The sequence below is a fragment of the Bos taurus genome, chromosome 10, assembly GCF_002263795.3.
Source record: "Bos taurus isolate L1 Dominette 01449 registration number 42190680 breed Hereford chromosome 10, ARS-UCD2.0, whole genome shotgun sequence".
In the NCBI taxonomy this organism is placed as follows: domain Eukaryota; kingdom Metazoa; phylum Chordata; class Mammalia; order Artiodactyla; family Bovidae; genus Bos; species Bos taurus.
The window spans coordinates 88,160,111-88,181,068 of NC_037337.1; the positions used below are offsets into that span (position 1 = coordinate 88,160,111).

At 55.0% G+C, this 20,958-nt stretch overlaps 1 long non-coding RNA gene across 1 annotated transcript in view; it reads right to left on the minus strand.

Moving 5' to 3' along the window:
• LOC132346423 (uncharacterized) overlaps positions 1-11,628 on the minus strand; it is a 30,033-nt gene extending 18,405 nt beyond the window's left edge. Inside the window, exon 1 of the long non-coding RNA XR_009496253.1 lies at positions 196-11,628. This is a non-coding gene — a long non-coding RNA (uncharacterized lncRNA). The remainder of the gene's footprint in view (positions 1-195) is intronic.
• Between the last annotated feature and the right edge of the window lie 9,330 nt (positions 11,629-20,958).

The following is a 20,958-nucleotide window of genomic DNA, read 5'->3' on the forward strand; positions in this document are numbered from 1 at the left end:
TCCCCCCACCCCCCGGCCGAGACCCCACAAAGCCCCCAAGGAGAGAGGGGAGGGACCTCCATGGCAAGAGGCAGCAAGATCACTTCTGGCTGTTGGGTCCTTGACCTGAGCCGTCCGTGGATCACGTCCTCTCTCACCTCTGTCCTCTTCAGGGAGAGGTTGGGAGAGCCTGAGTCAGAGGGCACCTTCACTTACGTCTCATTGTCCCTTTCCTGTGAAACGGGGTCTTCGGCGTCTGGTTCTGGAGCTAGGGGGTCTGAATTCTAGCTCTCTGAGGCTGTGTCCTCTACTTTACAATGGGTTTGAGCACATCTGCTTCTCTTGTGTTCTCAGAGGGCAGCACATGAGATGACATTTGGGAAAGTGCTATGTGAGAGAAAGGAGAAAAAAAACATAAAAAAGAGGAGCAGAGAAGCTCCCGGTGAACTGGGAGGGCACTCAGAGCCCCCCGCTTTGCGTCTCTTTGTGGCCGGGGGCCGGCTGTACTGCAAGGAACCTGCAGTTCAGAAACCCTTGTATTAAAGCATTGATTGTTTTTTGTTGTTGTTTTTTAAGCCCTCACCTTCTTGTAATAACTGTGTCTTGACTGATCGCCCCTGGATGGAACCCCTTACCAAGAGCGTCTCCTCCTGGCCAAATATCTAGTCTAGAACCGAGGGCCCCGTGATGCTGCCTGGCTGCCCTGCCTCCGTCATGCTGATGCTTTAGGTTGAGTGAGGCTTTCCCTGGAGAAGCCAGCTCATCCTTCTCTGGGCGTTTCCACCCTTCCTCCCCTCCTGCCTTTAGACTAGGAGGCTCCCTTGTGGGCTCTGGCTGACAAGTTCTCTCCAGCCCTGCTGGTGGGGACTCATCTGGGCTTGGTCCCCTGAGAGACAGCCAAAACCCTGGAAAGCTGAGCTTAGCAGCAATGTGTGTGTGTGTCTGTGTTAGTCGCTCAGTCGTGTCCGACTCTTTGTGACCCCATGGACCATAGCCCAGCAGGCTCCTCTGTCCATGGGACTCTCCAGGCAAGAACACTGGAGTGGGTTGCCATTTCCTTTCCAGTGGATCTTCCCAACCGAGGGATAGAATTCAAACAAATCTCCTACATTGGCAGGTGGATTCTTTACCACTGAGCCACCAGGGAGGGGATGGAGTAGAGGGAGAAGAAAGAGGCCAAAACACCTGCCATACCCCCTACTCTAGGGAAAGGGGCATAAATTTGGCCATTTCTGTCTCTCTTCCCTGCCCCCATCTCCACGCACTGCCTCAAGAGGAACCCCCAGGCTACAGTCAGCTACCAGCTAGAACCAGTGTGTCCCTTCCCTTCTCCCAAGAGCCCCTGGGTTTCCCTGAGCTGCTTCCTCCTGCCCTGGGACCCGAAGGTAGCCTCCTGCCTCCCTCCCTGGACCTCCGTCCCTCAGCCATCAAGTGGGGTGCTCTCCAAGCCCCCCTTGGCTCAAAAATACTGACTCGGCAACTCTCTGCAGCTGGCAGAAGTGCCAGGCTGCAGCCTCCTCCCCCATGGCCCAGCCCCCCTCTTTTCCTTTGTCACCTCATTCGGCAGGGCCCCCGAATCCCAGAGTGGGTGGCTTTCATTATTTTTTCTTTATTTTTATCAAAGGGTATTTTTTTTTGTCAAAAATTGTGTTTCCCCTGAGAGCGCTCAGCCTCTGAGCAGGCTCCCCTTTGTTTCCATGGTGACAGCAGCTGGCTCACATGTGTGGTTGCTATAGAAACGAGGCTGGTTCTCCTCCCCTCCCCTCTCAGTTTCCCTGCCTTCCTCATCACCTCACCACCCCTCCTTCCCCTTCACACCACTTGGGAGGCAAGAAAGAGCAACGGGAGCCCTCCCCGCCCTGGCAACTGGCATCTTGGTAGTCAACTGGGTCTTGGTCCCTGGCTCGGCTGTCACCGTGACTCGGCCCAAGGGCACATCTACAAGAAGCCCTTCCTTCCACGCCCTGCGGTGCAGCCGTCGATCCCAGGCAGCGTGGGGCACAAGGAGCCTTGAGACAAGGAGCCCTGATCATCCTGCCTCCGACAAGGTGCTGGCTGCCTTCTCCCCGCCCAGAACAGAGCCCACCCCAGACGTGTGTCCGGCACCTCATGTTACACACAAAAGCCTCTTCCTGCCACAGAGTAGATGTGTGAAACCAAAGGAAGGCTTCTGGGGAGGAAATCAATGGCAGGAGAGATGGAAGCAGAGGAGAGAGGGAGCTGTCTTGCTCGTCAGTAGATGTTACATAGGTTACGTGTCATTTTTCCCACTGACATGTGCACTCTTAAAGCTCGGGGGCCCTGCCTGACTTGTCTCTGATGAATTCTCAGTGTCTGGGGAAGACAGAAAGCATCATATCCACCAAAATGCTCCTAGTGACTTTTTTAGGTGGTGACTCTTATTAGACACCCTTTTCGCTTCTTTTCTGCGGCCATCAGATGTTGTATATAAAAAGAATAAACAACAGGTTTATTTGTTTGATCTTGAAAAAAAAAAAAAAGGGAATGGCACTTGAAAGATTCCAGAGACTGGAGGCTCCTCTCCTGAAAGGGGAGCAGGCGGCTGCATGACTACCCGGCCCCTTGCATCACACGCTGGGGCCCAGAGAGGTGAGAAGGTGCTCCACTGGGCCTGAAAAGAGGCGGCTGGGATCTAAAGGCAGAGCAGGGGAGAAAGGCAGTCAGCCCAGGGCAGGGCGGGCCGAGCGAGACTCTGACATCTGCGGGTATCAAGGTGACTGCAGCCTTGATACCCACAGCGGCCCTGGGCCCTGCACTCACCCTGTCTCCCAGACCGGGAATTGGGCTCAACTGAGCTAGAGAATGTGTGCAAGCAGCCCACCAACAGGGTAAGTTCCAGACACCCCCGTCTAGGTCTCCAGAGAGGCAGGGCTGGTGGAAAGACTTCTCAAGGTCAAAGAAAATGTCTTGCGGAGTCTTGTCCTCCAGCCAAGGGCGACCCTGTCTCTGTCTCCTTCCCTCCCACCTGCAGTCACCACACGGGGAGTGGACCTCGAGGCACCTCGTAAATCCTTGATGGTGGGGGGCTCAGGGGGCGGGAGTCTGACGGATCACGTGAGTGTCCCCACCATCCCCTCACTGGATGGACAGACGGACGACAGGGGCCCGGGCTCATCCCTGTCAGCTAATCCTGCCAGCCTTAAAGGCAGAGAAGGGGACAGGAGGAAAACAAAGGGGAAAGGCAGAGGTGGAGGAAAGTAGGGTCTGGCTGTCCCCACCACCCAGCAGAGAGGCCCTCGCCTTGCTCCTCTGTGCTTCTCGGTGAGGCCTAAGGCCACCAGAAACAGACTGGGAGGCACAGAGGGTCGGGGCTGGGCAGGGGCACAGGATGCAGGAGGATCAGGATTTTTCGTGACAGGGGTTGCATTCAGTGCTTGGCGGTTTAAAAAAAAACAAACTGAATATCTGAGTTGTACTTTTAGTCATGAAGCCATCATATCGTAAGGTTCCGATTTGCCCAGAAGTACCCAGTTTGAGCCAAGGCTCTGAAAGCGATGCTGTCATTCTATACCACCTCCTCACCAAAGCCAAGCAAGCAAGAGCGCCTCTAGGATACTATCAAGCTTTCCTTCACTGTGGTGTGCGAGTGGGAGGGGGACCAAGGGTCAGAAGGCCCAGCAATGGATTGTGTCCACTCTATAAAGTCTCAGAGAAATCACCTCTACCACACCCATGATGAGAAGTTCCTCTACCCTCTGCTTGAATGCCTCCTGTGATGGGGATCTCATCTTCTTACAGCTATGTCCTCTCCCCAGTCCTGGGTTCCAATTTTCTCTCGCTAATATTTGTGCTATTCTTTTCATTAAAAAAAAAAAAAAGCCATGCTTCTTATTCTTTTCTCCTTACAGAGAAGATCAACCACAAATAGCATCTGGGTGTATCTGTCATCCATGAAAGCTAAACTAGCCCTCACCCCAAGCAGGTTTTCCTGATTCTAGCCAAACTTTTAAAGCTCCCTTCTTTCCCTCTCCCCTCTCCAATCTTCTGAAACGCTGTCTTGCCCTTGGCCCTTTCTGCAAGCCTCAGCCCCAGGCGGGGTGCAGCGGGACGGGTTCTATTCTTGCCAGCTCAGACGTGCCTTTATTCTTGTCCTTGGTTCTGTGCCCTTCCTCCAGCTTTGAACGTGTCCTTCTCAGTCTGAGCTCATCCGCCAGCTCTGCGATGATGCACCTCGTCTCTTAGGCTCCTCCCCTTCTCCTTCTCATCAGAATCTGTCACGGTTACACGGTCAGAATCTCGTTTCCAGACCGGTGCAACATTCTTCTTTTAAGGCTCACCTAGAGGGTCATGCCTGGCTTTTCCTTCTGTGCTGAGTGTTACCGGCCCACGTTAGATATGTTAGCATCCTCCTCTCGGTTCCTTTGAAGTGGGAGAGATTATTTGTTTCCTAAGGCTTCCGTGATAAATTACCACAAACTAGATGACTTAGAGCAACAGACGTTTATCCTCTCACAGTTTTGGGGGCTAGACGTCCGAAATCAAGGTGTTAGCAGGGCCGTGCTCTGAAGGTTTTTCGAGGCAAGCAGCTTGTTTCTTCAGCTTCTGATGGTTGCCGGCAATCCTTGTAGACTGATTACACCAGTTTCTCCTTCCATCATCACATGGCTTTCCCTGCAGGTCTCTCTGTACCTGGGCCCATATTTCCTTCTTATAAGGATACTAGTCTTTGGAACTAGGGCCCACACTGTTCTAGTATGACCTCGTTTTAACTTCACTATATCTGCAAAGACCCTATTTCTAAATAAGGTCACATTTCCAGGTTCCGGGTACGTATGACTTTTGGGCGGGGACTCTTACGTGACTCCCTCACCCTCATCTTTATTTCTCTCTCCCGTGCTCCCACAACCCTCTAAAGCTTTCCAGTCAGCCTGGTTCTTCTTTCTTGACATCCTTTCAGTCCGTCCTAGCTCACCATCCTGACAGCCGGGCCCATTCCGCCCAGCACCGACTCTGGGACCAGACTAAGTCCTGGCTCCCCTGTTTCCATGTGGTAACCTGAGAATGTCACTTCACCCCCTGGGCCTCACTTGCCTGGCCTGTAAAGTGGGGATGACAGAACCTGCTTCATAGGACTGTCGCGATGATCAAGTGAATTCCTCTTTGCAGAGAAGAGCAATGCCTGGCACAGACAAGGCCATAAGTGTGAGGTGTCATGTCAGGCCTTGGTCCTCTTGAGCAGGGGTCTCTGCGGCCGCTCCCGAGCCAGCCGCTTCCAGCTCCGGTCTGTCCTCGAGACACAGATCTTACCACGTCATTCCATGTCATCTAAATATGTTCCACCTTCAAGTCAAGATCCAGAAATTTCCAGGGGAGAACACAGGACCTTTGGCGAGGTGGCTGTAACCTACTGTGCCCCCAACTCAACTCTCAAGGTCCTGTGCATGTAGGTGCACACGCATATACCCGTGTACACACACACACACACACACACACGAACATAAATTGTTCTTAAGCCGTGCTGCGACCTAACTGTGGCTCTTGAGAAGCACCAAACTCTTCCCTGCCTCTCAGCCTTCATACCACTGCTCCTCTCCCCAGACGTCTGCTACTTCTCCTTCCAGGTAGATTAAGTCAGGTCCACCATCTCCAAGGGGCTTCCCAGGTGGAACTCATTGTAAAGAATATGCCTTCAATGCAGGACATACGAGATTCGTGTTCAATCCCTGGGTTGGGAAGATGCCCTGGAGTAGGAAATGGCACCCCACTCTAGTCTTCTTGCCTGGAAAATTCCATGGGCAGAGCAGCCTGGCAGACTACAGTCCATGAGGTCGCAAAAAGTCAGACACAATGGAGCTACTGAGTGCGCGCGCACACACACACCATCTCCAGGACACACTACCCCCACCCCGCCAGCCTTCTAGCCTCATCTGGGCCCTGACTCCCAGGGCCTTGCCCAGTCTTTGCCCCTCACAGCTGGGGAGCTGCTCCAGGACTAGGACTGTGTCCCATCTCTGCATCTTTGGAACGTTCCTTGGAACACAGCAGGGATGTAGACATGAATGAAGCACACGGGAAGAAACAATACCGTATTTCCCAGACCTTGCCAGCACACCTTGATCTGTTTTCCCTGTTTCCCACTTGACTTGACACCCACCTGTCTTCACCAGCTTGCTGGGACCCTCCGTCTCCTGCCAGCCCCAGAGCTTCTTCCCCTCCAGCACCCTGCTCTTCTGCGGCCTTTCCTGGCCTTCTGGGCATCCCCAAACAGCCTGATTAAGATCCCATCCCTCCAATTTTCGCTGATCTTGTTCCATTCTTCCCTTGCTCGGGCGACTCACGGGCTGTCCCTCCCTGGAGGCTGTTGCTGGTCCCGTGATTGGATTGCTTGCACACCAATGGGGACTGACGGGAAACCCCTTCCCAGCGCAGCTGTGTGTGGGCAGACGGGGCGAGAAGGCCCAGGAGCCCTTAGAGAAGGAGTGCTGGGAGGCAACTGAGAGCATAAACACTCACCCCTGGAGGGGGAGGCTTGCACTCAACCTCCACCACTGCAGGGCAACACCCCAGGGCACCCCTTGCCAGGTGTTTGCCAGGGCACCAGAGCCCCTCGGGGCACTTTGCTGGCAGAGAAGGAGGTGGTGAGGGAGGAAGGCTTTCTCCTGGGGTGTCGCCCATGGGGAAGAGCCTCATGGGGCTGCTCCAGGGCCCGACGGCTAGCAGAGGGAAGGCGAGCCTCGGAGTGCCCTGGGCTTTGAGCAATTACCCAGAGCCCCAGGCCCCAGCCAGAAGGACTTTAACGGAGCCTCACCTGGCCCCTGTCTTCCTGTGGGCTGGGGGGTGGGGTGGGGGTGTGCAGGAGCAGGGCTGCTGGTCTACCACTCAGAGGGCCCATTGCAGCAGCAGGGCCCCGTCTCCAACTCCTGACCTGATTTCCAGCTATCACCTCCCAGCTCCCTGAGCCTCTCGGGGCTTCTCTTCTGCATACTAGGCTCCCATCTCCAACCCCCAGCACCCAGTTGCCCAGGCCAGAAGCCAAGCAGCCTCCTTTGAGGCCTCTCTCCCCACCAGGCAAACTAAGCCAGTCACTTCAATGTGGTCATTTCAATCCCCAAACCCCGCCCAGCCCTCGGCCACACCAGCCTCTGGCCCTGGACGCCTCTGACAGTCCCTTCACTCCCCGCCACGTTCCCGCTCTCCCAGATCACAGTGTGACCAGCAAGGCTGGAGGCAAAAGTGAGTACAGAATAAACGGTTTGTTGATCTTGCAGGACACCATCCCATTATCCACATCTCCAGGTTTTCTGGCCACCCTGCAGTCGCCACTAGCAGCCCGAGTGGATTTGCTCAGTCACACCTGATCTTGTCTCTGTTCTATTCAAATCCTCCATAGATTTCCTCTAAACTCAGGGGAAAAAAAAAAATTCCAAATGTGCAACTCTGAGGCCGCCTAGGGCAAGCTAGAGGAGAGCTGGGGGGTCTCCTCCACCCAAACCCCTCATGATGGGGTTCACTGTCTTCCCTTGACTCTTAAGCATCATCCCTCTCTTAGAGTTTCCCCAGTTCCCAAGCTTCTGGAAATTTGCCTGAGCGAGTTTATCTCTAAGTCTACAACAAAGGTCCATCTAGTCAAAGCTTTGGTTTTCCAGTAGTCATGTATGGATGTGAGAGTTGGACTATAAAGAAAGGTGAGTGCCAAAGAATTGATGCTTCTGAACTGTTGGAGAAGACTCTTGAGAGTCCCTTGGACTGCAAGGAGATCCAGCCAGTCCATCCTAAAGGAAATCAATCCTGAATATTCAATGGAAGGACTGATGCCGAAGCTGAAACGCCAATACTTTGGCCCCCCTGATGCGAAAAACCGACTCATTGGAAAAGACCCTGATGCTGGGAAAGACTGACAGCAGGAGGAGAAGGGGATGACAAAGGATGAGATGGTTGGATGGCATCACCAACGCGATAGACATGAGTTTAAGTAAACTCCAGGAGTTGGAGATGGACAGGGAAGCCTGGCATGCTGCAGTCCATGGCATCGCAAAGAGTCAGACATGACTGAGAGACTGAACTGAACTGCCCTGCTTAGAAGAGTACTGATGGCTAGGCACTGCCTCCTGCCCTAACCAGCTGCAAGGCCAGGCCAGCAGTCAGGCCCGGTCTGCAGTCCCCAAGCTGCTCTAGGTGCCATGGGGAGATCCATGCAACCCCAGGACCAATGCAGGGACAGCGAGTCTCAGCCCAGAGCCCCAAGGGCAGCGCCAAGCCCTCCCTTCCCACTCCAGCCCCCAGGCTCCCCTCCACTCTGTATTCGAGGCCCACTTTCTGCTTTGATGGGCTGGTGACCATTTTCTAGTGGCCCCAAGCTACTCTCTGCATTATTCATGGGCTCCACTCCCTGTGCTACTGACACAGCCTCATCTCCTGCTCCATTCAGAGAGAGAGAGAGAGAGCCAGGCCCCAGGGAAATGGTGCCCCTCCTCACCCCCGCCACCCCGTTCCTTTTCTGCCCTTTTCTTAAGGCAGGAGGGTCAAGAAGAGCGTCTGTGATGACCACACACACCTCAAGGATCACCAGGGCCTTTTAGCCATTTGCTGATTTTCATCCAGACCCACGGCCTGCTCTGCGTGGGTTTCAGAAGAGCCCTCTGGTCCAGTCTTCTCTACTCTACCCCGGGCCTGTCTCCCAGCCCCCAGCTACACATAGGAGTGGGGAGGGCACCAAAATGAGGAGGCAGGGCTGGACCAGCGCCTGCCTGGCTCCACAGCCTGCAGTCCCCAGGCTGCTCTAGGTGCCACGGGGAGGACCGCACACAGCTTCCCTGGAGGACATGGACAACAGGGTCCACAGGGGCCCGACTGTAGCAGGTGGGGGCAAAGGGTTAAGGTCACCGTGCTCTGAGCACTCAGCTAATCATCATATTTACTCTTTAAACCACTCTTTGAAGCAGAGAAACAGGCTCAGAGAGGTTCACAGGACCAATGTCAAACAGCCAGCAAGTGGCAAGGCCCAGATTCTCTGAGTGTAAAGCATCACTTTGAGCCAACTCCTGGCAAAGGGGGTCTTTTCCTCAGTGCGCCCCCCACCCCAATCCCTGCCGCCTGCCTGAATCCTCCTTCACCACCTTTCCAAGAGCTGGTTCAGCCAAGCCTGGGGATACCACGCCCAGCTGGCTGTGGATGCGCAGCTCCGCCTGCCCCAGAAGGACCTAACTGCTAATCAGGAGCTCTGGTATCCAGGCAACCAGCCTCCCTGGCTTCAGATAAGCAGAAACAGCTGGGAGCTGCCCAGGCTGGGGAGCTGTCCGTGGGGAGGGAGAGGGGGGCACCAGCCAGCCAGCCGGCATTATTTTTGAGTCTGCTCTTCTCACCTTCCTTTCCGGCCCCCTGTGGCTTGAGCAAGGGCCTTTCAACAAGCTCATCCTTGCCACTGTCGAAGGGGAGGGGTCTCCCGAGACTCGGCCCAGCACAATTGAGGGGAAGTGGGTGGGAAGCTAGTGACCATCCCTCTCTCTGTGAGGAAGGAAGGGAAGGAAAATCGCTCACAGGCGATTTTGGGGCTCACAGGCCCCAAAATGCAGGGGCTCTGGGTCACCTAAGAAACAACAGTAGTTGCGGTTCACTTTTCAAGGACTCCAGGCCCTACTGGGGCTTCCCAGGTGGCAAGAGGGGTAAAGAACCCGCCTGCTAATGCAGGAGGCGTCAAGACATGCAGCTTCAATCCCTGGGTCGGGAAGGGCCCCTGGAGGACGGCGTGGCAACCCTCTCCAGTACTCTTGCCTGGAGAATCCCACGGACAGAGGAGCCTGGTGGACTACAGTCCATGGGGTCGCAAAGAGTCGGACATGACCGAAATGACTTAGCAGCAGGCCTCAATGACAGGATTTCCTCTTCCCTCATGTCAGACCAGCGGCAAGTGCCAGTTCAGCTAAATATCCCCACCCCACAACACCCCAGCGAGGTGGGGTAATTAGGAACGGGAGGGGGCCCGGAGGCATTGTAGAGGAGTGGACTGCCAGGCCAGCTGGGATTGGTTCAGTCCCAGTTCTGCCGATTACCAGCCTGGCCACACCCCCTCTGAGGCTCAGTCTTCTCATCTGCGAAATGGTGATGCCAGTACCCGCAGGCTGGAGAGGGGGGCGGGCGGGAATAAGTGAAAGTGCGTGAAATGCCAGCACAGTGAGTGTCTGGAGCAGCGCTTTCTTCCCTTTCTTGTGTCTGGGCCTGCCCCTGCCCAGCCTGGACACCTCCCCGCATGGTTCTCTTCTCCTCTCCCCAGCTATTTCTGTCTCCTGTTCTAAAGGTCAGTGCCTTTCCGGGGACAGCAGCTGCTGCCTCTCCTCCGTCTCTAGGTGGTGTCAGGCCCCCTGCCCGCCCCGGGGACAGTGGGCGCCCCAGATGGTTCCCTCTCCCTCGCCTGCACCCAGGACTGCTCTGGGCAAGCCCACCTCGCTTTGCGCACAGTTTCCAAGGCTGCACAGCCATTTATCAACTGACCCTCTGACCGCAGCTAGTGGCCAGAATGCCTCTGCTGCTCCTTCAGCACCCCCAGGAGGACCAAGGCTCACTGCTGACCGTCATCGTGGGGGCCTCTTCCCTGGAGTTCCGGTTCCAGGTGTCGCCAGGCCCTCTCTGAGGGCTGATGGCCTGTCCCTAGAAGGTGGCTTAAAGGAAAAGACAGGAAGAGACAGTGCACCCACCTGACTCAGGAAAAATCATCGTGGAAACTTCAGGATTAAACCCCCCTCCCCTTCCCACACCACCCCCTCCCCTCTGCTGGCAGGAGGTGGCTATCTTCTGGAAGCCCCCGCCTCTGGCAGCCCATGCAGGTGTTCCCTGTCCCCAGCAGGGTGCACACCAGCACCCGAGAGGCGGGGGAGGGAGAGGAGCAGGTGGGTGAGTGACACACGCCTGTAACCAGAGCTTCAGCAGCCAAGCAGCGACTAAGGGAGGCTGTGGGGAGGCAGGTGGCTTCCTCTAAGCACTGCTGAACCGCCTCCCCGGGAGGCCCCCCATGGGATGCGACTGACCCCCTAAGTACAGACTCGCAGCTTCCCCTTGGTGTCAGGACGGCTTCATATCCATCTCCTGCAGCCCCCGACAGTCCCCTCACAGAGAGGAGTGGCTGTCGTTCCCATTTTACAAGGACTGAGAGCCGAGTTCAGCCAGTGCCCCTGCCCACGCCATTTTCACAGAGGAGTTCCTTCAGGGGATCCCAGAGTGTCCTGACCCAGGGCCAGGGGTTGGGGGCTGTCCCTTCCCACCCCTCATCTAGGTCTGACCTCACCCAAGGTCCCAAGGAGACAGCTGAGAGGACGGGACTGCCCAAGGCCTAGGCTGACGACAAGTGTGTGTATCGGGGTGGTGGAGGAGGAGGAAGGCTTCCTGGGGGCCCCGACCCCAAGAAATGCAGAAAAAGAGAAAGATGTAGCCCCTGGGCGAGGGGAAGGGGCGGGCTGGAGCTGCACCCACCTCTTCCTCCAGCCCAGGCCCTCACCAAACTCTCCCATTCCATCAGCCCCCCTCCCCAATCTCCTCCCCGCTTCCCTCCCTTTATCCCACTCCTGCTGCACTGGTTTCCTGGAGAGGAACACAGACACAAAAGCAAGATAAACAGAACAGAAAGGGGCTTGGGAGGAGCATTCCAGAGCTAAAAATAACAGGGTCAGCTGGCCAGGACAACCTGGAGGCCCCACTGCCACCCCACCCTGCAGGGCCGCCCCAGCCAGCACCCCCACCCACCCACCTACAACCCGTCTGCTCTCAACTGGGCCTCCAATCTGAGAAGTCAGGAATGCTCATCTGCTGTTTCCACACTGGCCCCCAAGTGTGGGGCCACAGCCAAGGGAAGGGGAAGCCCACCCCAGCTAGGTGACCCCCTCCCCTCCCCATGGCAGCTCCTCCAGCAGGGCCACTCATACCCTCCCTCCTGCCTGGCATTATTCCTTTCATTACCATCATCAGCGCTTTGACAGAAGAGGAGTTTGCAGTCCTGTCCCTGAAGGACAGCTCCTTCACACCAAGGATCCTGGTCCCCCTACAAGCAGGACACCATGGCCCTCCCCGGAGGGGGGCACTACGTGCCAACTCTCTTCCATCTGGAAGCTCAAAGGGATTCACTGCAGCAGCTGAGACTGGCCCTGGAGCCAAGCAGTCACGCCTGGCAGAGTTCAGAGCCTGCTGGAAGTGTTAACCCACCCTCCGCCGCAGCTGGGACCAGACGGCCTGTAGTCTCTCCGCCTGTGCAGGTCCCAGGCCCCCAGGACTCGCCGGGTAGAGTTCTGTCCATCTAGGGGTGCTGATGGGAGAGGTCGGGGAGCTGAGGTTGCCCCCCATCCCTTAGGGCAGGAGAGCCCCCTCCTCATATCCACGAGGCCCCTGGAATGCCCCCGCAGGAGTCTGGCGAGCACGCCCGGCTGCAGTAGCCCTGCAGACGGAGGACACCCTTTCCTGAAAAGCGGAGAGGCCTCGGACAGGCCTGCAAGGCATCAGCCGGGCCCCACCGCTCCACCCACGCTGGGGATTGCTCTTCCCCTGGCCACGACAGGCAGGGAGAAAGCAGAGATTGTTAAACCCAGAGCAAGCAGGGCAGGCTTAGCTGTGACTTAGCTGCTTAGTCTTAGCTAACCGGCAGAGGGGTTTTTGTGCCCACCATGGGAGGCGGCAGCTGCTGAACTCCTGAAATGTGGGTTGCAGGGCGGGGGGTGGTGGGCTAGAGGAAAGGGGTGTTCACAACCACAGGAACCCAGTCTCCTTGTTGACTGGGCTCCTGGGTTGACAGGCTCTGCTTGAATACACCCAGAGATGGGAGGCTCATCCCTGTGAAAGCTCTCTGGTTATCAGCCATCTCTTCCTTGCTCTGTTGAGCTAGAATCCACATCCTTGTGCCTCCCACCATCTGGTTCTGCCCTCTGGAGCCTGAAGCTGCTCCCCTTCAGCAGAAAGGCCCTTGAGAGGTAGAGCACTCTATCTCCAAACTACTGGGTCCAGGCATGCTTTCAAACGCCAGAACGGGGGAAAGAATTAGATGATTCAAAGCCATGCAGCACGGTGGATAACACCAACACTTAACAACTCTGCTCGTGACCCCCACGTCGTGCCATGCACACGGGGGGCTCTTTATGTAGCAGAAGTGGAGTCTTTTCCTGCCCAGCCCTAGTAGACTCTGGAGGGACACCAGGTCTTTCTCTGACAGCAGCTGAGCCCTGTGTTGCTCACCAGATTGATTGGATTCCTCAGGCCAGAGAGCTGGGCATCGTGGAGACGCATCTCATTCCCTCCCCGTCTCCACCCTGACAGGTCCCCTCAGTTCCCACCCCCACCCCCAAACCCTGCCTGGTCTCTTTTCCACCCACTTTGCTTGTGGCCAGCACCCTAACCGAAGTTGCCACTCACTTCCTCTCTCCACTTCCAGATCCTGCTTTCCACCCCACCCCCAAATCACTCTCTATCCAGAAGCCAAAGCGTGAGTCAGAACCCATCGTTCACCTGGGAAAACCTGACAGTGGTTGTCAGTGTGTTGTTGTGTTGTCGCTAAGTGGTGTCCAACTCTTCCGCAACCCCATGGACCGCAGCCCGCCAGCCTCCTTTGTCCATGAGATTTCCCAGGCAAGAATACTGGAGTGGGCTGCTATTTCCTTCTCCACGGAATCTTTCTGACCCTAGAATAAAACCTGCTTCTCCTGCATAAGAATCCATCTGTCAGTGCGAGAGAAGTGGGTTTGATCCCTGGATTGGGAAGATCCCCTGGAGAAGGAAACAGCAACCCACCCCAGTATTCTGGCCTGGGAAACCCCATGGAGAGAGAAGCCTGGCGGGCTACAGTCCATGGGGTTGCAAAAGAGTTGGACCCAACTTAGCGACTAAACAACAACAGTCTTTACCACTGAGCCACTAAGGAAGTCTGGTTGCCAATATACCTCAGTTAAAAAACCAAACTTCTCACCATAGGATATAAGGCCCTTCAACACCAGGTTCTGCCCCATCTCCCTGACCACCGGCCTTCTGGAGCACACCAAATCTCTTCCCGCCTCAGGGCCTTTGCACTTGCTGGCCTCGCGCCCTGGAACATCATCACTCCGTTATCTCTTCACAGGCCTGGCTCCTTCCAAACCTTCAGGTCTCAGCTAGAGCATTACCTTCTCAGAAAGACCTTCTGTGACTACCCTGCTTTTATTAGATCCTCCATTACAGGGCTTTTTTCATTTCATCTGTGTCACAATGTATTTAGTCACTCATTCGTGTTATTGTCTGGCTGCCACACTAACGTATCAGCTTCACGAGAGCGGGAACCCTGTTTGTCTTGCTCCGTTGCTGAACTTGCTGCATTTTACGGTGGGCCTGGCACCCATGGGCACACAACAAATGTGTGTTGGATGATAAATAATACCCTTGCCAAATACACAGGAATATCTGGAGTCCAGCCCTCCTTGGAAACAGAGAGATGAAAATGGGAAAAAAATCACCCAAGGGCCTCCTGAACTCCATCAGAGAAGGAATGCATTGAAGAAAAACTGGCCGGTTCTCTTGGGTTTGTCTGTCCACTCATTCACTTAGTAATTCTTCCTTCACAAAAACTGAGCACTTTCTGATGGCCAGAAACCATTCTAAGGGATTGAAACTTTAGTGGTGAACCATACTGACAAAGTCCCTGCTTCAAGGACCGTACACTCACACCATAAACCTTTGATAATAATCACGTTAACAACAAAATAATTACAGAAGGTGGTGAGAATACAGCAAAAGCAGAAACTAGGTCTTGGGAGTAGAGTTAGAGGGAGGTAGGATATTAGAGAAGGTGATCGGGGAGGTCTGAGAGCTGGGAACACAGAGCTGCCCTGGATAACCCAAACTCCCCCTTATCCGCCACCATTTTCTCACCAAGAACCAAGGAGTTATGAGTAGAAAGACAAGAGTAGGTGGGAGGGAGCCAATGAAGTGCACCCTTGGCTAGCTGGGTCCCCATAAAAACGACATAGGTAGCTGTGTCCCTGGGAAGTTCTGTATCCACTGAGCCCTTTAGACACAGGGGTCTGTTGCATAAAGGAAAGTGGCAGAGATTCCTCCTGTAGAGCCCAAGGTCAGCACAGCCAGGTCCTCCGTGTTCAATGCCCACTTGCCCCATCCACTTACTTAGAACAAGGGAGGGGGCTGCAAACAGATACTCTCACAGGTAGACCTGTCTCAGGGCACAGGAAACAGGGTTCCACCCTGACACAAGGTTTGTGAAAGGAATTCCGCAGGGAGTAAAAAGAAAATAGAACCGTAACAAATGATTTGGATACCAAGATGACCAAAGCAAGACAAAACAGAAAGACTGCACTTGTTTGGTGACAAAGTGGTGACAAAATTCCACCAGATACCCATCTGCATTTGAGGGGCCAGCACCGCTTGGTCTGAGCACCGGCTCCTTCAGGTTGCACGCATCCAGGGGACAGTGTGTCTTTTGAGACAGGCTGGGACATGGGTCGCTTTGCTGCAGAGCTGCAATGCTTGCACCTGGACACACCTCTCCTCCAGCAACAAAATACAAAGAAACCATATGGGACTGAAAATAACTATCTGCTTGGGCAGTCGCAGACAAACTCTGGACAAAAGATACAAGGAGACCAAGAAACCATCTGCCAGGTTTGAGGAACCTGGAGCAAAAACAAGGGAGTCAGGAGCAAAAGCAGTTTGTACTGCGCATGTGCATGCCCCTGCACACGATACCACCTAAGCGGTGGGCAAATAACCTAAGGAGCAAAAGCAGTTTATACTGCACATGTGCATGCCCTGCACACGATACCACCTAAGCGGTGGGCAAATAACCTAAGGAGCAAAAGCAGTTTATACTGCACATGTGCATGCCCTGCACACGATACCACCTAAGCGGTGGGCAAATAACCTAAGGAGCAAAAGCAGTTTATACTGCACATGTGCATGCCCCTGCACACGATACCACCTAAGCGGTGGGCAAATAACCTAAGGAGCAAAAGCAGTTTATACTGCACATGTGCATGCCCCTGCACACGATACCACCTAAGCGGTGGGCAAATAACCTAAGGAGCAAAAGCAGTTTGTACTGCACATGTGCATGCCCCTGCACACGATACCACCTAAGCGGTGGGCAAATAACCTAAGGAGCAAAAGCAGTTTATACTGCACATGTGCATGCCCCTGCACACGATACCACCTAAGCGGTGGGCAAATAACCTAAGGAGCAAAAGCAGTTTGTACTGCACATGTGCATGCCCCTGCACACGATACCACCTAAGCGGTGGGCAAATAACCTAAGGAGCAAAAGCAGTTTGTACTGCACATGTGCATGCCCCTGCACACGATACCGCCTAAGCGGTGGGCAAATAACCTAAGGAGCAAAAGCAGTTTATACTGCACATGTGCATGCCCCTGCACACGATACCACCTAAGCGGTGGGCAAATAACCTAAGGAGCAAAAGCAGTTTGTACTGCACATGTGCATGCCCCTGCATATGATACCACCTAAGCGGTGGGCAAATAACCTAAGCCACCCCTCAGGCCTGACCCCTGGACACATCCCTACCCTCACCCCAAAAAGGGAACCAGCTTTCCCTCCTCTCCAGGAGCAAGAAAGCAAGGGAACCTGTTTGTTCGCGCTCCCTCTGCTGAGGCAAGAGCCCCAGTAAAACCTTGTGTAAATTTCATGTCTGGCCTCTGTGGTCAATTTCCACTGGTTAAGGAAGCCAGGAACCCTGGTCGGAAACAATCAGAGTGGAGCGCCCTTGTATATTTTGTTTCCCCCACTTTCTTATCTCTTCCCCTTTTGTCAAATGTAAACAACTGTGCTGTGATCTAGTTCTTGGTGGGCTCAGAGGCCGAGGGAGAAGCTAGATAAGAATGGTATGAAGGAGTCCTCTTCTGAAAGGGTTCCTCTCCCCATTCTCCATGTTGGAGACACGGAGACAGCCCCACCTACCTGCCGCTCTGGGAGATGTGCTGGGCTCCTCCAGTTCATCACCCTTTGCATCCAAGCACCAGATACAGTCACTTCTTAAAGAGCTCTCATCTCCCCCGGCTCCTGCTGGTGCCCTAGGTCAGGCCATTGTCCCTCTGCTGGATTTCCCTGTAACCTCTCCTTAACCTCTCATCCATCCAACCCTAACCAAACCTCTCACCTCCACCAACCTCATCCATCCTCCAGGGCCCTCCAGAGGCATCTTTAACAAACACATCTGGCCTGGCCCTGTCTCCTGAAGGCCCACCGGCCTCCGGGGTGCGGGGGGAGGGGCGGGGAGGGGCTGGGGAGGGCCTGGTTTGTCCGCGTCCATGGCCCCATCCCCAGCTCCGCCTGTCTGGCTCCATGGCGAGCCGTGTCTCCATCCCAGCCTGAATAAAGCCTGGGCATTATCCAGAGGCTTGTAGGGCAACTTCCTGGACCCCATCTCCCCCAGGGAGCGGCAGCACTGGTGCCTAGAACAGGGTGGCACCGGCTGGTGACGCACGGGGCCAAGGCGACCTGTCAGATGCGTCCTCCTCTGCGAGCTGAGTGGAGGCGGCCAGGAGCCTGGCCCCAGCCGCAACTGGTGTTGCCATGGAAACTGTGCCGCGGCAGCGCCACCCGGGGCCTAGCCTTTTCCCTCTGCCTTTTTGGCAGGCTTCCTCAGCCACCCGAAACCCATTCACCCGAGCTAGCCGGGGCCTCGCCCCTGCCCCCCACCCCCAGCCCGCCCTTCGTTGGTCCTAGGCTGGGTCTTCCCCCGCACCCCTCCTTCCTCCCCCTCCTCTTCCTCTCCCAGCCAGCCTTTGCCAAAGCGCTGGGAGGAGAGAGCTGGGCCAAGGAAGAACTCAGATTTTCAATTCTAAGCAGATTTCCCCTCCACAGGCAGCGAGCCCTTTCATGCATTTTTTTTCCCCCTATTGTCCTAAACGCAGAAACTTGCATTAGGATGAATGAGCAGAAACTCCTGTCTTTGTCAGAGCCTTGGCAGAACGCCAGGCATAGAATGACCTAAAACATTCAGAACTAAATGGAGCTGGAGAGGGGGTGGCGATAGCTTGCCAGAGAGAAATGGAATAGTGCTCGGGTGGGGGCGGGGAGTGGTGGGGAGGAGCGATGGTAGCCCTTGTTTCTAATTATAATAATAGTGTTCTTGGTGTCCCCAGAGACACCGGGCTAGACCTTTTGCAGATTCTCCTTTAATCCTCCCCAAATTCCTACACCCTATATATCCACCCCTTCACCCATTTTCGGCGGTGATGAAACCGAACCAAGGCCCAAGATCAAAAGACTGATGGAGTGGGATTAGAACCCTTCAAACTCTGGAGCCTGAACCACAACTCCAGGGTCACCTTCTTGTGGGCTGATTCATGACTCAGGCCACCAGTTCCCATCACCCAGCGCACCCCCACACCCTCCCCCGACTCCAAGCCCCTACACACCCTGCCTTCCTGAGCCCCTCCCCCTCCTTCAACAGTTCGCCCTCATTTCCATTTGTCAATGTAATTTGTAAATCAGACTGATTTACCTACTTGCTGCCCCCAAATCAGATAGTGAAGGGAGGCCCTCTGGCAGAGGGAAGGGTGTGTGTGTGTGTCGTGGTGGCGGGGTTGGGGGTGGGGGGGCTCTTTCCAGAACCAGGCGAGGGATGTTCGAGCTGCCTTCAGGGCAGACAGAGCCCTTGCTCTGCCAACGTTCGCATCACATTTTTGTCTCCAGTGTGCAAACTCTGACATGGAGCAAGTGCTCAGCCAATGTTTATCACACGCACAGTGAATGGCCGCCATATATCCCCCTCCAGATCCAAGTCTGCCCTTCCCCACCCTGTCTGTGCCCAGGATCCTGACCTCTAAGGACTGTGCCAGGGAGCTCTCTTGCTCTCTAGCTTCTGCTTGGATTCAGCCAAGAGGATACTGTGGCCCGAGGTTAGAAGCAGGAGGAGAAAGAGTAGGGGTCTCTACTCCCCACTCACTTCCCTGTTGGGACATAGGATGACGCTGCTGTTTCCTCCAGCCACAGGCCTCAGCTCTTGTCCCCCCATTGTCCCCTCCTACAGCGCAGCTTGGCCACACTTCCTTAGGCCCACCCCCTACCCTGTGGTGAGCCCTGGGTACTCTTCAGTCCTCCTTGCCTTGTCTCTGAGGGGTGGCTTCTCTGAGGGGTCCCCGTTCGAGCCTGCAGCCATCGGTTTCCTGCCATGACTCAGTCAAATGCAAGCTCCCACCCTCCATCATGCCCTCTTGGAGGTGGCAGAAATACGGCAGTGAACAAAGCAAACAAAACCCCTTCCCTCGTGTAACTGGCGTGGAGTAAGGCAGACAACTAGCAAACAAACAAAATACAGTGATAAGTGCCAGGAACGAACAAATGGATGAAATTCAGCGCATGCCATTGTAACAGGAGGGAAAGGGGCAAGGCACAACTTTTGAAAGAATGATATAGCCCGAGGACACAACAAAAACCGATTAGAATCAAATGGGACCAAGATGGCAGACAAGACTAGACCTTAATCCTCAATCAACACACCAGGACAGTTCCACAGCTAAAAGACCAAGGAGTGGGCGGTGGCCCAAATCCTGGAAATCTCCACCCCTTCCCCAAAATAGTTGGAATAATCCTCCCACTTATTAGCATATGAAATTACCCAGCCTATAAAAACTAACCATACCAAATTTCACGGCTGCATTCACCCTCTGCAGTGGCCCACACTCTGTCTGTGGAGTGTGCGTCTCTCTGTATCTGAATAAATCCACTTACCTATCACTTTGTCTCTCACTGAATTCTTTCTGTGATGAGACATCAAGAACCTGAGCTTCATTATGTCCTGGAACCAGGTACTGTGGGTTTTGGCTGGGTTCAAGTCCTAGCCACATGGGTTCAAGTCCCAAGCAGGGTTTTGGCTGAGTTCAAGTCCCAGCCATATGGGTTCGAGTCCCAATCTGAGGTAAACAGTTTCACCATCATTTAGATGTTACAGGTAGACTTGAGAGACGATCTAGTCTAACCCCCTCACTTTACAGACGAAGGAAAGGAGGCCTAGAAAGGATGCGCAAGGTCACACAATGAATTGTTGGTAAAAACTGGGCTGGATTCCAGCTGCCCTCAACTCTGCCATCGCTGTGGCCAGAGCAGGTGCACCTCAGCCCATGGAAATGGGAGGGATACAAAAGCCTTTAAGTCCCTTGTTCTTTCCCTTCTTCAAGGACAATCTTCCAGAAGCAGTAGCGGGGGCAGCCAGGAGTTTACTGGGAAGTTCAGGCACCCTGGCAGAAAGGAAAGCAACACCCGCAGGAGCAATGGGCGTGGCCTTCTTCCACCTTGGGGCACCTTGCTGCTCACCTGAGCAGAGGGCATGGTGGGCCTTGGAGCCCCCAGGATGCCAGAGCAGGTGTGAGCACGTGGAGAGGCCTATGGACCAGGGCACTACGGTTACACAGTGGTGGGAGCTGGGGGAAGGGCTCGCACTGCGGGCCTGGCTGTTTGGGGCGGACATTGTTCTTTGGTTGCTGACTAAGCCCCAGCCCACGTGCAGGGCTTGGCTGGGACCTGCCATGCCCTGGTTGACCGGGCCATCCGTTTCCCAAGCCCCACAGTTCTTCCCCTTTCACCCGCTCACCACCTTGGCAGGTCCCCAGTGCCCCACGGGGTGGAGGCAAACAGCAGGAACCACGTCTGAGGTCTGCAGCCTGGTGTACAACTCATGCAGTATCTCAAAATGTGATGATCTTTGCAACTATCTGGGGGCGAGTGAACATCCCCATTTCACAGATGGAGAGAAAAGCTCATCAAAGTTGTGTGACTTGTTCAGGGCCAGAGAGCTGGAGGATTCCAAGCCAGACTTGTCCAACAGGAAAGCCTAGGTTCTTGCCCCACATGCCTCTCAGATGCCTGCCAGGGGGCTTTCTGGAACCTGCCAGCCCATCCTCCCAACTGGCCCAGAACATGGGCTGTGGGCCATCCCCTTCCCCACTTTCCACTGTCTGCTCAGTGTTGGCTGCCCTGGGCCCGCAGAGTCTCGGGTCCATGCCCAGTGTGGCTTCTCTGCCATGTGGCCCCGCACCAGGCTCTTG